This window comes from Streptopelia decaocto, assembly GCF_964273445.1.
Source record: "Streptopelia decaocto genome assembly, chromosome: 22".
NCBI classification, from domain to species: Eukaryota; Metazoa; Chordata; class Aves; order Columbiformes; family Columbidae; genus Streptopelia; species Streptopelia decaocto.
Window position 1 is genome coordinate 1,111,076 of NC_138677.1, and position 14,222 is coordinate 1,125,297.

The 14,222-nt window shown below is 39.2% G+C and overlaps 1 protein-coding gene across 1 annotated transcript in view; it reads right to left on the reverse strand.

Annotated features, from left to right (window-relative positions):
* The window catches only part of LOC309449223 (T cell receptor alpha chain MC.7.G5-like), a gene marked incomplete at its 5' end in the record, with an annotated part of 441,544 nt that overhangs the window by 59,923 nt on the left and 367,399 nt on the right, over nucleotides 1-14,222 (reverse strand). The gene's annotated exons all lie outside the window — the stretch shown is intronic.

Consider the following 14,222-nt stretch of genomic DNA (forward strand, 5'->3'; position numbering starts at 1 on the left):
GTCAAATAATTAACCATAATCCTAATGAATTTCTGTGAGGTATATACACGTTTCAGTTATTCATAGCCCATGTTGTGCAGCCTCACATATATGTAAGGTTTTTAGAAATGCAATTATGAAGATATCATGAATGCAACTCCACTCAGTCCTTCTTTTTGCACCTCATCAGGTCATAAATCACTCCTTGTGTTTTGAACAGGACTGGGATCAAGCCAAGTCTGTAGCTAAATTAACCTGCACATGGTGTAGCGTGGTAAAATACCGGCCCAGGTTGGCCAGAGAGGTGGTGGCTGAACCATCCCTGGAGACATCCCAGGCCAGGCTGGACGGGGCTCTGAGCACCCTGAGCTGGTGAAGATGTCCCTGCTCATGGCAGGTGAGTTGGACGAGATGAGCTTTGAAGGTCACTTCAACCCAAACTATTCTATCATTCTGTGATTCTGTGATTCTATTATCGTGATGACTACCTTCGGTTTCCTCCTATCATTTTCTTCATATCACTTTTTATTACCAACATCTCCCCACTCCTTCCCTCCCATATTTTCTGCCCTTTCAAAGAAAGAAATGCCTGTCACAGAATTCAGTAGAATGACAACTTCTGACCTATGAATCAAAGGAAAAATCTGAGAGAAATACTATTCTGATCACAAACCAAGAATCAGGATTTACTAAGATTGTTTAGCCTGAGCCCTATATAACACAGGCAGGAAAACCAGGTGTAAGATTCCTGCAGTTTTTGAGATTGTCACAACAAAAGACAAATGGCACTCTACAAATCGGCATTATGGACCTTGAACCACCTGCATTTCCAAAATAGCTTTTGAAAACTTCAGTTATTTTTTACTTTAATAAAGAGCAAGTGAAACTGACCCTTCAGACTGTGTTTTCATGTCCTTCGGTAAATTTCATCACCTTACCCTACTGAATCTTGACCCCCGTGGCGTTTAATCAGCTTCTAGAAAAAATACCTTAGGAATTTTTATTTCTTATGTGAAAATATATACTCATTAGAATAAACTGCCTAATACCACTGAGTATTTGTCTTGTGATTTACACTCAGCTTTCAATTCCTTTCACCCACAGTTTTTCTTTATCTTCAAAACCAGATAGATCTCCCATCTTGAATGTTATGAAGAGAAACAGGTAAAAAAGGAGTGTATTTAACTAGACTACACTTACTTGGTTGCACAACTAGCTGTGTCCCCTGTCCAAATATCTGCTTTCTTCCTCCTACAGTTGCACTGCCTGAGAGTCTTCTACAAAAATCAGCTCTGAAGTTTGAACTTAAGAATTTATTGACTAAAAGCATCCTAGTGAGTCCCAGGATCTGATTATCAAGAAAAAGTTGTGCCTTTCATAGCACAAAATGGAAAAAAGCCCACAGTCATATATAGAGAAATATTTTATGGGAAATGCCATCAGGACTGTTTTTCTTCCTTTTCTCCTCAGATATTTTCTTTAAATTAAAACTGCAAACTGGAAATTTCTTTCCTATTAAGAAAGGATTGTTGTGATTTTTTTCTCCTAGTTGAAAAGAAAGTTCCTCTTACTTTACTGATTTCTTTTCCTCAGGTATTTCTGGCTCTCAGTAGCAGCACAAATGGTCATTTTATCACAGATACTCAATAGACAATGAAATAAATCAATCTTGTAGAACAAGATAACATTTAAAGCAGGTCAAACGTCTAAGCCTAAAAGGGAGATCCATTAAACATCCAGTTACATCCTAATTACTTAGCCTGCATGGACAATGCAGTGGTTTTGAACTAGCATTGCTGAAGTCTCAAAATAAGTAGGCAATTACTAGCTATTTGTCTCATAGCTCCTGAAAATATCTGTGCACTTTATGAGATATTGTCTTGGAAATGAAAACCTGAAGCTGAAGGGCTCGAACACAAACTGCTTTATAAAAGTACCTCATCAAAATTGCAAGAGCAGAACAGAATTTAACAGAAACTTGAAGTTAGCCTGTCTGATTTATACTGCTGTACACTTCTAGGATCAATCTGAATTAATGTGATGAGCGTGCACATGCTCTTGGGAAAGATACATATGACCAAAGCACAAGAACATTTCTACATCCAGCTCTGCTAAGGACGGAGAAGTCACACTCATTGGATCTTGGACTGAAACAGGGTCTAAGGGTCTAAGATTGCTATTTTTGCTGGAAGACTTACTTGGAAACACAAACAGGTGAGTTCCTCCACCGAAAGTGAACTTCCCATAACCATCAGTCACACTGTGACAAGACGCTTTATGTAAACCACTACAGGGAGAATTTAACAGATTCCCAATCACCACTGAATGATAGAGCTGAATATCGCCTTTCCAAAACCTTTAGAAACCAGAATGAAGCGAAGTGTCTTGCTGTGCTGACGACTGTATCCACAGGAATTTACTTTTTTTGGTTAAAATTTTGCTAAACCAAATCTTATCACAAATGACATCAATTAATACTTTACTGTCCACATCAGTATATATTTTAGACCTGTTAAAGCAATCAAGTTTAACGTTTAACTATTTTTCCATTTAAGATATAACAGATGAAGCATGGAAACAAAAAGACAAGTGCATATAACATTGCAACATTTCTCTGAAACCATGATTGTGCCAACATATTTGTCTGATTTATTCCACACCACTGCCCTTGTAACACAGTACATTCAGGAAGGCCATGGGGTTGACATAATAAAAATAATTTAAAGGTTTTTCAGTCTTATGTATACTCACCAGATCAGAGACAAAAAACCTAAACTAAATGCTTGGAAAAAAAAAAGACACATGGAAGCATAATTTGTAAATTGGGTTAATATGAGAAACTGAACCTCGGAAACAGAAGTTAGGTTGTTAGTGTTTATATATGAAATTCTTCACTTCTCACTTACTTGGTATTACAACAATTTTTGTTCCTGGTCCAAAGGTTAGTTTGCCAAGGTTTCCTGTATTCACACAGTCAGCAATTGTTTTACAAAAACCATCCAGATAAATGTTTGCCTTCCTAACTCCTCCCCTCCTAGAGGCTAAATTGGCTAAAAGCAACTGGGAGTATAACACGATGATATCCATACTTTATTACTGAATGAGACTCATGACTTAACATTACTCTCAACCTGCTTCGTATGTCTCTTTTTTTTTCTCTGCACTTTAAACTGGAAACTATTTTCTTTCACCAAGGAGTAATTATCACTCCATCCTATCTATGCATCTGCTTTCAAACATAAAAACATCAAAAGGCCAATTCTTCACTAGGAAAAAAATACCTGTTCCTACCATCAGTTTATTTCTATTCCTGAAGGGAGAACTCAGAACAATGGTATATGCCGTAACAAAAGCTTTAATGAACTTAGTTTTTACTGGCACCTCATTTGCTGGCAAACATACTTTCAGCTCTGGCTTAAAATCCAGAGGTGATTGCTCCCTGTGAACATGGTCAAAACATGCTGCAGCAAGTTACTTCTACTCCTGTTTAAGGAATGTGTCATATCCAACCACATAAGCAGGAATCATCTCATCCAAAATATTGAGCTACTACAGGTGAGATGAAAACTGCTTTTTGTCTGGCATTTATAAGTTATCTGGAAATAAACGAAAGTAGATACTTCTAGAAAACACTAAGTTCTTACCTGCTCCTATTGAAGATTTAATTGTCTGCCTGGGGACAAAAATCCATGTATACAGATGTTTTCTGAACACTAAAGAAGCTGGTTGCCAAAACACTAAGACTGGAAGCTAAACACACTGTGGGAAGCTAAAGACACTTAAATATAGTTTTCATCAATAGATTTCAGTGATCAGGGGCCCCAGGCAAGGATGCTTTTTAATCCTTCACAACCTTTGATATTCCAGTGCTTTTAAAACCCAAGTTATATATAAATTAAAAGGCTAATTTATTGGAATATTGAAATGTAAGTAGTCATATGTCATTCCCCATTTCCATTTCCATTCTCAATACTCAAAATTTTAAAAAAAGGGGAAAAAAGACCCAAATCATCAGTTAAACTCTCTGGGGAACTAGTATTGGACATCTGTAGCCCTCATCTCTATGCAGGAAACCCTCAGAAACACAGGCACTTATTTGTGACAACTTGCCTTTTACATTTCCTTTAGGCTTACATGGCTTTACTTTTAGGTGCATTATTCTTCCAAATTTAAGCTCTTGACTTCCACTTCTAAAGTTACACCCCAGCAGACCTTTACAAATCCTGGTGACGGAAAGTCTTGAACCATTACAGACTTTCTCCCTACTTATTAAATGGTCTTTCAATTTCTAACTGTGAAACTAGTAAAAACCTTAATGTGAAAAGTCTTTTTTGTTTTAGCCTTCTCATGGTGCAAAGAAACTGACACTCTAGACTATGTGTTCAAGGGAATTAGATGTCTTGGGACATACCAGAAACGTATCCTACACATGTGAGTTGTCTAAACTTGGTACAGATGTCCTAGCAGAAAAACACAGCCATTTTTCAAGCACAGTTCTCATCTTGAAGCTATTAACTCTAAAAAAAACACCTCAAAAATCAGTGATGAAGATGGAAGCAGAACACCTTGTATTAGCAGATTTGAGCTTGAATGCTTTGTATTAAAGGGGAGATATCTAGAGGGTGCATGTTAGCTTTTCTTTAGTAATACGAAGAGATTATTCCCTATATTTTTCAGTAGAAAATCACAATGGATCAGAAAGATCATTGAGTGCTAGGAAATGCCCTGCACATGCAACTTACGGCCCAAGCTGCTTGAAAGCTTTGAACTCAACTCTGAGCAAGGTCAAAAACCAGAAATTTGCCCTCAGTGCTCTACCACACGATGAGTCTACCTGCCTAAATTAATTATTCGTTAGTTAAGCAGAATTAGAATGGCTTTTAATATCCACCTCAAAAGCAGTGGCCTAGAATTTATGACTCTCAGCAACAAATAAAATATATTTTTTTAAGTAATAGTTTTCAGGGATTTTGCGGGAACTGATTTTATAAAATATGCAAAAAAAGCAAACAAAAATGTCAGATATAATAAATACAGACAAAAACCCCTGAAGTACATAAGAAGTCTATTAGTGTTCCTAGACTCCAGTGTATAGATAACTGCATAGTTACATTCAAGCTGCAATTTAAGATGATTGTGCCAGAAAAGATGGATTTACATAATTGAGCCTATAGAGTTAGGCATATTTCTCATATTTGAGAATAAATAACCTGCCTTTTAGACAAAAATAAAAAAGGTCAGGAATTCTTACACTGAGTGCAACTCAGTGTCAGATATACCCTTGACAAAAATTAACTTGGTATTTGCCACAAATGTTTTCAGTACTATAGAAAGCTTGGCAAAAACTCATTTGAGTAAAATAAATAAGCAAGTCAATAAATACCAGAGCAGATGGAAGCATCCAATGCACTAGTTCTAGTTTTTTCAAATTGCTGATGTACAGCAAAAAGTGGTGTAGGATTTTAATCCAAAGTTTTCCTTTCTCAAATGTCACCTCTGGAAATCTGCTTCATTGTTATATTAGACAATAACTTTGAAAAAACATATGGTAAGTAGGATTTTACTGATTATCTTCCTTTTACTTCGCAAAACTGGCTGCTATATTTGACAGAGAAGTGATTTGTGATTTGTACTCCTGTCATTTTTTTCATGTTTGGGAATTTTAAATGGGAGCAAGGCTCTTGGAAATACCATCCTCATATTTCTCTAGCTAAAAACGGAGCAGCTTACCTGAATGAAGTCTTAGATATATTCCACACAAGAATATCAGCTTCTCTATCATCACGCCCACAGCAGCTCAGCCCTTTACAAAAACATGACTTCCATCCTCTCCTGAAATTTAACATGTTTTCATTGCACATCATGAATCTTGACTATTCTTTATCACATGGAAATATCCAAATTTTTTATTTTAAAGCAACTTGACAATTATATGCTGGGATTAAATATTCAGAGCCATGAAAAATCCATTAAAATGAACAGCATCTGAAAAAAACAGACATACCTTTGTCTGCTGAGAAAAGATAACTGACATAATTGTGATGAAATAAATAATTCTGCAGCAACTCTTTTAAAATAACTGAATATGTGCAGATTTTCTTTAGAGCAAAAAGAACATTTATTCTAAAACTTCACTTTTTCTAATGAATGCAATCTTTCTTTCTGAGTCACACTCCATAGAGAAGAAAAACATTTTAAATGGATATTCAGGATTGACATCTGGGCACCTCTTCCAGAATAGTTTAGCCAATCAGTTCCACCCCAGCCAAGCAGCCTCAAGCACATTTACTTGCAGCAAGTGAAATAATAAAAAAATTAGAACCAGCAGGTCACCAGATTTTTTCTTGAGTAGCAAACACAGCAGGGATTACGTTTTTACTCACAGTGGCTGAATTGAAAGGTATATATGGTTCCTGTGCAGCAGTAAATTCCTTTCCAACTCCTAGCATCACAGTGTAACACCACTTCATAACAAAAAAAATCCCTTCTTACCATGTCCAGAACAATTTTTATCTGTAAGTCAACCGGAGCACAGTTTGCATTTGGAATTTTTCTGAGTGCCATTCCCAGGTTCCAGAAGTACTGGACAACATAGTAAGGAAAGAAGGAAAGAAGAAGAGGCAGAAAGTGAGAAAAGGAGGGAGGGAAGGTGGGACAGAGGAAGGAATGGGAGGATTCATTCTTTTTCAAATGATAATTTTAGTGGTGGGAGACCTTTGTACATCTCCATGCAAAAAAATATTTATATACAGCTTTTCAAGATACCTTGTATGAGCAAAGCCCACTGAAGTCAAAGATTTTCAACTAAAAGCTGTCTGAGATGTGGGAAGGAAAAACTGCCCAGTTCATTATAGGATGAAAAGCAGCAGATCAAATAACTCAACAGTTTTAAACATCTCACCCAGAGTTCCTAATACACCATTTTTTTTCAACAAATGGAAATTCTTCCACTGATGCTACTATAAAATATATAAATGGAACAGAATTAAAAGCAAGAAGAGAGCAGTTTTGTCGTTCTGTTTAAGTCATTCCATCCTCCTTCAAGTCCCTGCAGCATTTGGGTGCATAAGAAGTTTTAAGGAATTTAATTTCTCCTATTTCACACATAGTGACCACCAAATAGTGAACATAGTGAACATCATTTTACCAGAGGCCTCTAGCAATTTACCACCTCTAAGGCCAGTCCTTTAAGATCCAGCATCCCCTTGATTGAGTGTACCACTAAACCTGATTACATCTGTTCAAACCACAGCCCTCAGTATAGTCATTATTGTGACTGGAGTATACCTAATGAAAAGAAGGATTCCACCCTGAATTCCCAGTTCAATTAAATTAAGGAAGTATTATAAACACTGTTTTGTGGCATGCAAAACTCCTGGCAGACAGACTCACCTGTTTCCAGAAATGGCCATGTCCACAGGCAGAGCTTGATGGAGTTGACGTGGCTTGGTCCTTCCACAGTGAGAAACCCCTCAGCAGAAAACCTCCGAGTTCAAAGGAGCAGAGATCCTCACCAGAAGAAAACAGCTCCTGAGTGCATCTCATCTATAGCCTTCCTGAACGCAACTATTTGCCCTCCAATGTCCTTATCACAGGGCACCAGATATTTTGGCACTTGTATTCATCCATCTTCTTATCAGTGTCTTCATTGCCTGAAGCCAGATTGTTTGCATCACATCCCTTGCTGTTTTGCTCTTCCTCCTTGTTTAGCAGGGCATCCAAACCTTTGGAAGAGCCCAGCCTGCTTTAGACATAACAGCTTTTCAGGGCACAAAGACATTCCTTAATCCCAGCAAGACATCCTTCCCCCAGCCTAGGACATTGTGACCACTGAGTTTCTTGAATAATTTGCAGTTTAAAGCTCCCTTAGAAATATTAATGAATTTCAAGAGCAACACTGCGACTGTTTCCTGCATTCTACTCGATTTCTTCTGTTACAATTAACTTACAAGTCTGCAACTATATTAGCTTGTACCTTTTGATAAAACTTCTTTGAATCTCAGTTCAGCTGTTCGTCTTCTTTCACCTGTGTATTCCTGGCAATGGACTTTCTAAAGTCTCTATATTGCATAGCAAGGCTTTTCATCTGCACCTGCTGGCAAGGCAAGAATGCAAATGGAGAACAAAGAAGTTTAATTTGTGGCATGTGCAGAGACAACACTTACTGTGGCGTTTGGGTGTTCATTTCTTTTCCATTTGACCTAGTTTCTGGATTTCATCAAATTGAAAATGTCAGAACAATAAACACTTTGACCAGCAGGTAGCAGGAGAGATCAAGGAAGGATATTCAGTTTACATCACTATAATTTTATCAGAAACTTTTTAGCATTTAGGGGAAACAGAACAGACAGGTCAGACTATGCCCAGCAGAGTGCAGCAATATCTTTGTTATATTGTATTTTTAATACTGTGTAAGACAACAGAAGGATTCAGCTGTACAAAAAGCTATTTAATATTTACCATTTTCATGAAGTTTGGTGTTGTTTAAAGTCATAACAAGACAACAAAGGATTTATCTTCTGAAAAAGGTTATATGACCAGAAAGTGAAATAAAGTCTGGTTTACCATCTCAATTATAAAGATTAAATGTAAAAGAATACACTAATGGAATTTGATTTAAGAAAAAGAAAAAGGGTATTTTTTTTCACCTCATCTTCATGCATTTCAATTACTTTTACCAAGCTAAAACCCCTAGAAATTCTGAGTTTGCTTTGTGTAACCTTTAAAGTATATGTATGCTGTTCATGCAACCCTTACACAAAAGGATACAAGCACATGCAATAATAATCACAGACATAGCTCTTACACCCAGCTGGGTTTTAGAGTAGTAAAAAATAAGCATCATTAGCCATATCACATCCAAACTCAATTTAAGAGCAATTTTCAGCAAACATTCCTACTCTCCTTTAGCAAGCAAGTGCTAAATAAACCCAAAGTCGGCCTGATGTGCTGTCTACATAAGCAGTTTAAAGACTTGAAGGTGAGGAAGTATTGTAGCCCTAGAAGACACTAGGACATCACACACACACACAAAAAAAGGAAGAAATGAGATTTTCTGCAAGGGTAAGACTGAGACTTTGATATGTTCATTGAGTTGGAAAGGAATCCAGATAGGTGTTCCTTTTGTTTTGTTTTGGTTTGGGTTTTTTTTACATATCACAGAATCGACTGGTTTGGAAAAGCCCTCAGAGATCATCCAGTCCAACCCTTGGTCCAACTCCAGTCCATTTACTAGATCATGGCACTAAGTGCCATGTCCAATCTCAGTTTAACAACCTCCAGGGCCGGTGAGTCCAGCCCCTCCCTGGGCAGCCATTGCAATGCCTGACCACTCTCTCTCCAAGAATTGCTTTCTAATCTCCAGCCTAAATTTCCCCTGGCAGAGTTGAAGCCCATGCCCCCTTGTCCTATTGCTAACTGCCTGGGAGAAGAGACCAATCCCCACCTGGCTAGAACTGCCCTTCAGGTAGTTCTAGAGAGGGATGAGCTCAGCTCTAAGCCTCCTCTTCTCCAGACTAAACAAGCCCAGCTCCCTCAGCCTCTCCCCATAGGGCTTGTGTTCAAGTCCCTTCCCCAGTCTTGTTGCTCTTCTCTGGACCCGCTCCAGCACTTCAATGTCTTTCCTGAACTGAGGGGCCCAGAACTGAACACAATACTCCAGGTGTGGCCTCCCCAATGCAGAGCACAGGGGAAGGATCACTGCCCTTGTCCTGCTGACCACGCTGGTTTGATACAGGACAGGACAGGACACCATTGGCCTTCTTGGCCACCTGGGCACACTGTTGGCTCATGTTGAGTCCCTTTCTGCCTGGCTGCTCTCCAGCCACTCTGTGCCCAGCCTGGAGCGCTGCAGGGGATATGGTTGGAGTAAGTATGTATTTGTGCTGTCACTGTTTGCCAGAGGATACAAAACCCTGTACGCCATTTCAGTCTGGCCTAAGCACTTTTCTCTGGTAGTCTATATACAGAGGTGTTGATGCTGTCCCTGAACTTCTCCCTTTCTGTGACATTCTTCCTGGTTCTGAGAAAGCCAAGACACTAAAGAAATGAGACTGGGAGTCCTGCCTTGTGCTGCCAGAGCCTTTCTGGCTGTGAAGCTTTACCATCCTTTGTGTCTTGTGGGAGGCTGGGCACTGAAATTCTCAAGATACTTAATCTTGCCTGGGATGGTCCTATACATTTCTATAGAAGCAAGAAATTTATAGGCTGGAAGAACATACACTCCTCTACACATATATCAATGAAAATACAAAATAAAATAGTCTCTCTGCTATTCAGTTTTCCTTGTTTTCATCATTCTTTTCCAATTAACCTTTTGAAAATATGTTTATTCACTTCAGGTGCCTTTAATGTTCTCTGCCATAGGAGAGAGCTATCACCATTTTGACTTACTCAGACAGAAAGGACACACAGGTGTTAGACAGCATATACCTGCGAGCCCCAGCAAGGGGAAATAAGATCAAGCTTGATTTGCTGGGGGTGAACATTTGCCTGAAAGTACTTAAAAGGATTTATTTAAGTTCACATTGTGGATGGCACGTGTCCTATAGTGAGAAGACACAATACATACTGCGCTATGACCTGCTGAGAGCAAAAGGGCTGAGATGCTGTTTGGTGGTAGAATCTTTTGACAGTCAAGTCTCGAAGTTCCTGGTTGCTACAGCAGTTTCACCCTCCGTAAAACCAGAATAGTCTGCAAAAATGCATGGCATACAACACCTTGCTTTTATCAGGCAGTTATCTGCTTTCTGTCAGAGGGATTAGTGAAGCTCTTATATTTGAAGAACTGCAGCTATCACTGGTCAGTAGAAATGCAGATGTTCCATCTTTTGAGAAGTATTTGGCTCTTTGAACTTCTCTGCATTCCCATCCAACCTATAGCATGCAGTTAAAGACAACTGGCCTCTTAGAAGCAGTTGCAACTTGGAGAAGCTGCCAAAAGGACAAGCAACAGATTCCAATAGAAAGGTGAAGACATACATTTTACATACAATGAGCTGTAAACTTTTGCCAGGAAATACCCATGAGGCTTGGTAGCTGTTAGAAAAGACTTGCAGACTTAAACTGGGAGAAGACACTGTTAGCAATGATGATGCCTACACAAAAGTGGAAGTTTTTGAAATATAATAAAAAATACAAGTCTATAGAACCATTTGAAATGTGCAACAAAATTACTTAAATTTACATAAAGCTGTCATATGACATAATTGTTTGATTAAGTATTGTAAATATTGCCATTTTGTGTAAATAAAAGTACTGATGGTAAAACTGATTCCTTAAGCTCTTCATTGAAAACAGGATTGTGCTGCAGCAGATGTAGCAAGACTTGGAAACACTCAGGAAAACTAAAGCAATAAAACTTTGTGTTAGTATTTTCTTCCACATACTTAGTAGGGAAGGGTGCATTATAGGGTGTCTGTCCTGAACCATCCCAGACTTACTTGTTGGAATCCTCTAAAGAAAAGAGCTGAATTATTCAACATGTTGGGCCAAGTATTTGCAGAAGTTGGAGAATACTGTTTCTGATGCTGGACTCCCTGAGGATACAAAGTATCTTGAACTTAAAAGCTGCGAAGGACTTTAGTTGCCCAATTACAGCAGATCTTGAGGACATTTTAAACTCTTCACTCCTTATCCTGTCTTATGAATGAACATCTTAGGATCAACAAGGTACACAGAAGAAAGAAACCTCTTCTTCAAGAGAGTCCTTTTCCAGGATTCCAAACTAGGTACTGACACTATTTGTCTTCTGTGTCACTCTGGACATCTGTAGCAGCCCTGCAGCACCAGCTGCAATGCTGAAAGGGCACAATCCCCCAGATATGTTGTGACTCATCTGTTACAGCTTCACTTTGCACCTGGTTTGGACTCCTCAGGACTTTCTATATTGAAATTGCAGCTGTTTTCTTCAATTGCCATCCTGTCTCTTGGTATTGGAAAGCAGGAGGCAGAGGGAGAAGTGCAGGCAACCAGCTTGCTTTGAATAAGAATAATAAGCACAGGAACATCAGACTTCTTCCTACCTTTTACTTTTTTTACCTTTAAAGCTGCAACTTCTGTTGATGGCAGACAGAAGGTTTCATAAAGCAAGGTACCAGGTAAGGGAAGAAAAAAGTCCCTTGTTGACACATGGCAGAGAAAGTGGGAGGACACCTTAGAGCAGTTATTCTGAGCAAATTGTGGAGAACTTCACTAGTGAAGGACTTGCCTTGTTGATTCTCTTTGCTCGAGTGATAATTTTGGTGATCTCTTAATGAGATCCTTCCCAAGTATTTTTAAACTTATCTAGAAACTTCTAGTAGACTTCAATTATAGCTTTAGTGGTTACGGGCACGCTGTTGACTGGAATGTACCAGATGAACATCTTCTTTTATGGCTGAATTAAGGAGAAAGAGTGTAAATCAGAAACTCCAAACAAACCTTGAGGCAGGTACATTTGTTGTGTAACTTAGCATGGCCCAGACCTGCTGGATAGAAAGTTAGAAGATATGAAGATAGAGAGAAATGTACCATTGCAAAGAGCCATGAGCATTAATGTCAACAAAGAAAGACATAAATCCACAGACTCTGCAGCTTGGATATATGCACTTGCATATGAAGACAGATGTTCACACCAGCTGTTTCTAGGCTCTAACACTGGGTGGAGAGAGAATACTGTTTGGAGAAACTTAAAAGCAAGCTTCTGCTTTGGATGAATGGATCTCAGAAGGTTGTTCTTATTCTGAGAACAGCAACAGTGTTGGGAACAGTTGCTTAACCCTAGGCCAGACCTAAGTTTGAAGAATACTCCCTTAGGCAAAAATGGTGTAGTCAGATGGACAGGAGTGAAATGTCAATGTTCCCAGTTCCTCCTTATCTCCAGTTAGTCTAAGACAGCATAGGTTGCTCCTTGCCACAGGAAGCTAATCCTTTCCTTCCAGAAGGAGGTGAGACATGGCCAACAAAATTGTTTCCTCCAGATAAAGTGAGAAAACCAGACTGTGTCCAGTTTGGCTTCAGTATGAGGATGCCTGGGCTGTCTTCAGTATCCATCCTTAGCATCATCATGTATCACAAACATTATTTTGGCCAGCTGTGACACAGATCTCTCAATTCACATAGTCTGACCCAAAATGAAGCATTAGGGGAGCCACAGGCCTGGACACCAGGCTAGCCCACTCTAATGGGGAGTCATTCTGGTCACTGTGGGTGAGTGAAAGACTGTGGTAAGAGACCGATGGATGAGTATTCCCTCCTCATGATCCACAGAGCTGAAAACTTCAAACCATCTCTTCAAAGACACCAGTTTCTCTTCTCTTTTGATGGAGACCTAGTAACAGAGACTTGGGTGACTGACGTTTTAGAGGGTTAGTGAGGGCACAGATGTTTCGGTTTCCCAGTGGTGCACAAGCAGGTCTGAAAAATTTGACCACGGAGGTATCACTCAGGTCATGAATCTCTTAGCGATAGAAATGGAGGCTCTGGTGTCCTATGCCAATGTGGTTGGGTGTTTGAAATAATAAAGACTGATGTCTCTATCTGCCTGATACATTTATGTATGAGTCAATGCCATCCCTAGGTAGTCACACTATTTTAGATCCCTCTATTTGCTTGTGGAATGCTGCAGGATTTTGATCCTGCCAAAGTTCTCAGGCACAACCAAGGGCTTCTCAGGAAAATGTCATTCCTCGATTTGCACAGAGACACAGAAATGGTACTCCAAGGCTGAGCTTTGCCTGAAAGAAAGGGAAAAGGTATGGAGTAGAAGATTAAAAGTTTCAGTGTTTCAGCAGAAACTGAGGACAAAAATACTAGTGAACAAGTCCTCCTGATTTACATTAGAGTGGTAAAATGCACTAAATAAGATTTGCCATGCAAATTTCACTTATCTTCTGCATAGGGTGAGGGTCTTCCTCCAGGTGTCTGCAGGGTCTGAGAGACTAACCTAACCTTAATTAAACAGACCTTACTATGCACTTTGCAGAGGCTGTCTTGAAGCCAGCAGTAAGTCAGTCAGTATGTGAAAAACCTTATTTCCCCTTCAGGATGTGGTTAACTTGTTTTTCAAAACAAGGGGGAGTTAATCTTGCATGATGTGACTTAGTCAAAAATGTTGACCACAGCATCCTGCCTGTTGCTTGTGAGAGAGAGGTGAGTCAGTGACTGTGTGTGTTGGGGTCTTTTTGACTAATAACCAAGTTGCTATGGAAACTATCGCTCCATTAAACCACCATACATTATTTCCTGTTGACCTCTTCTTAGTA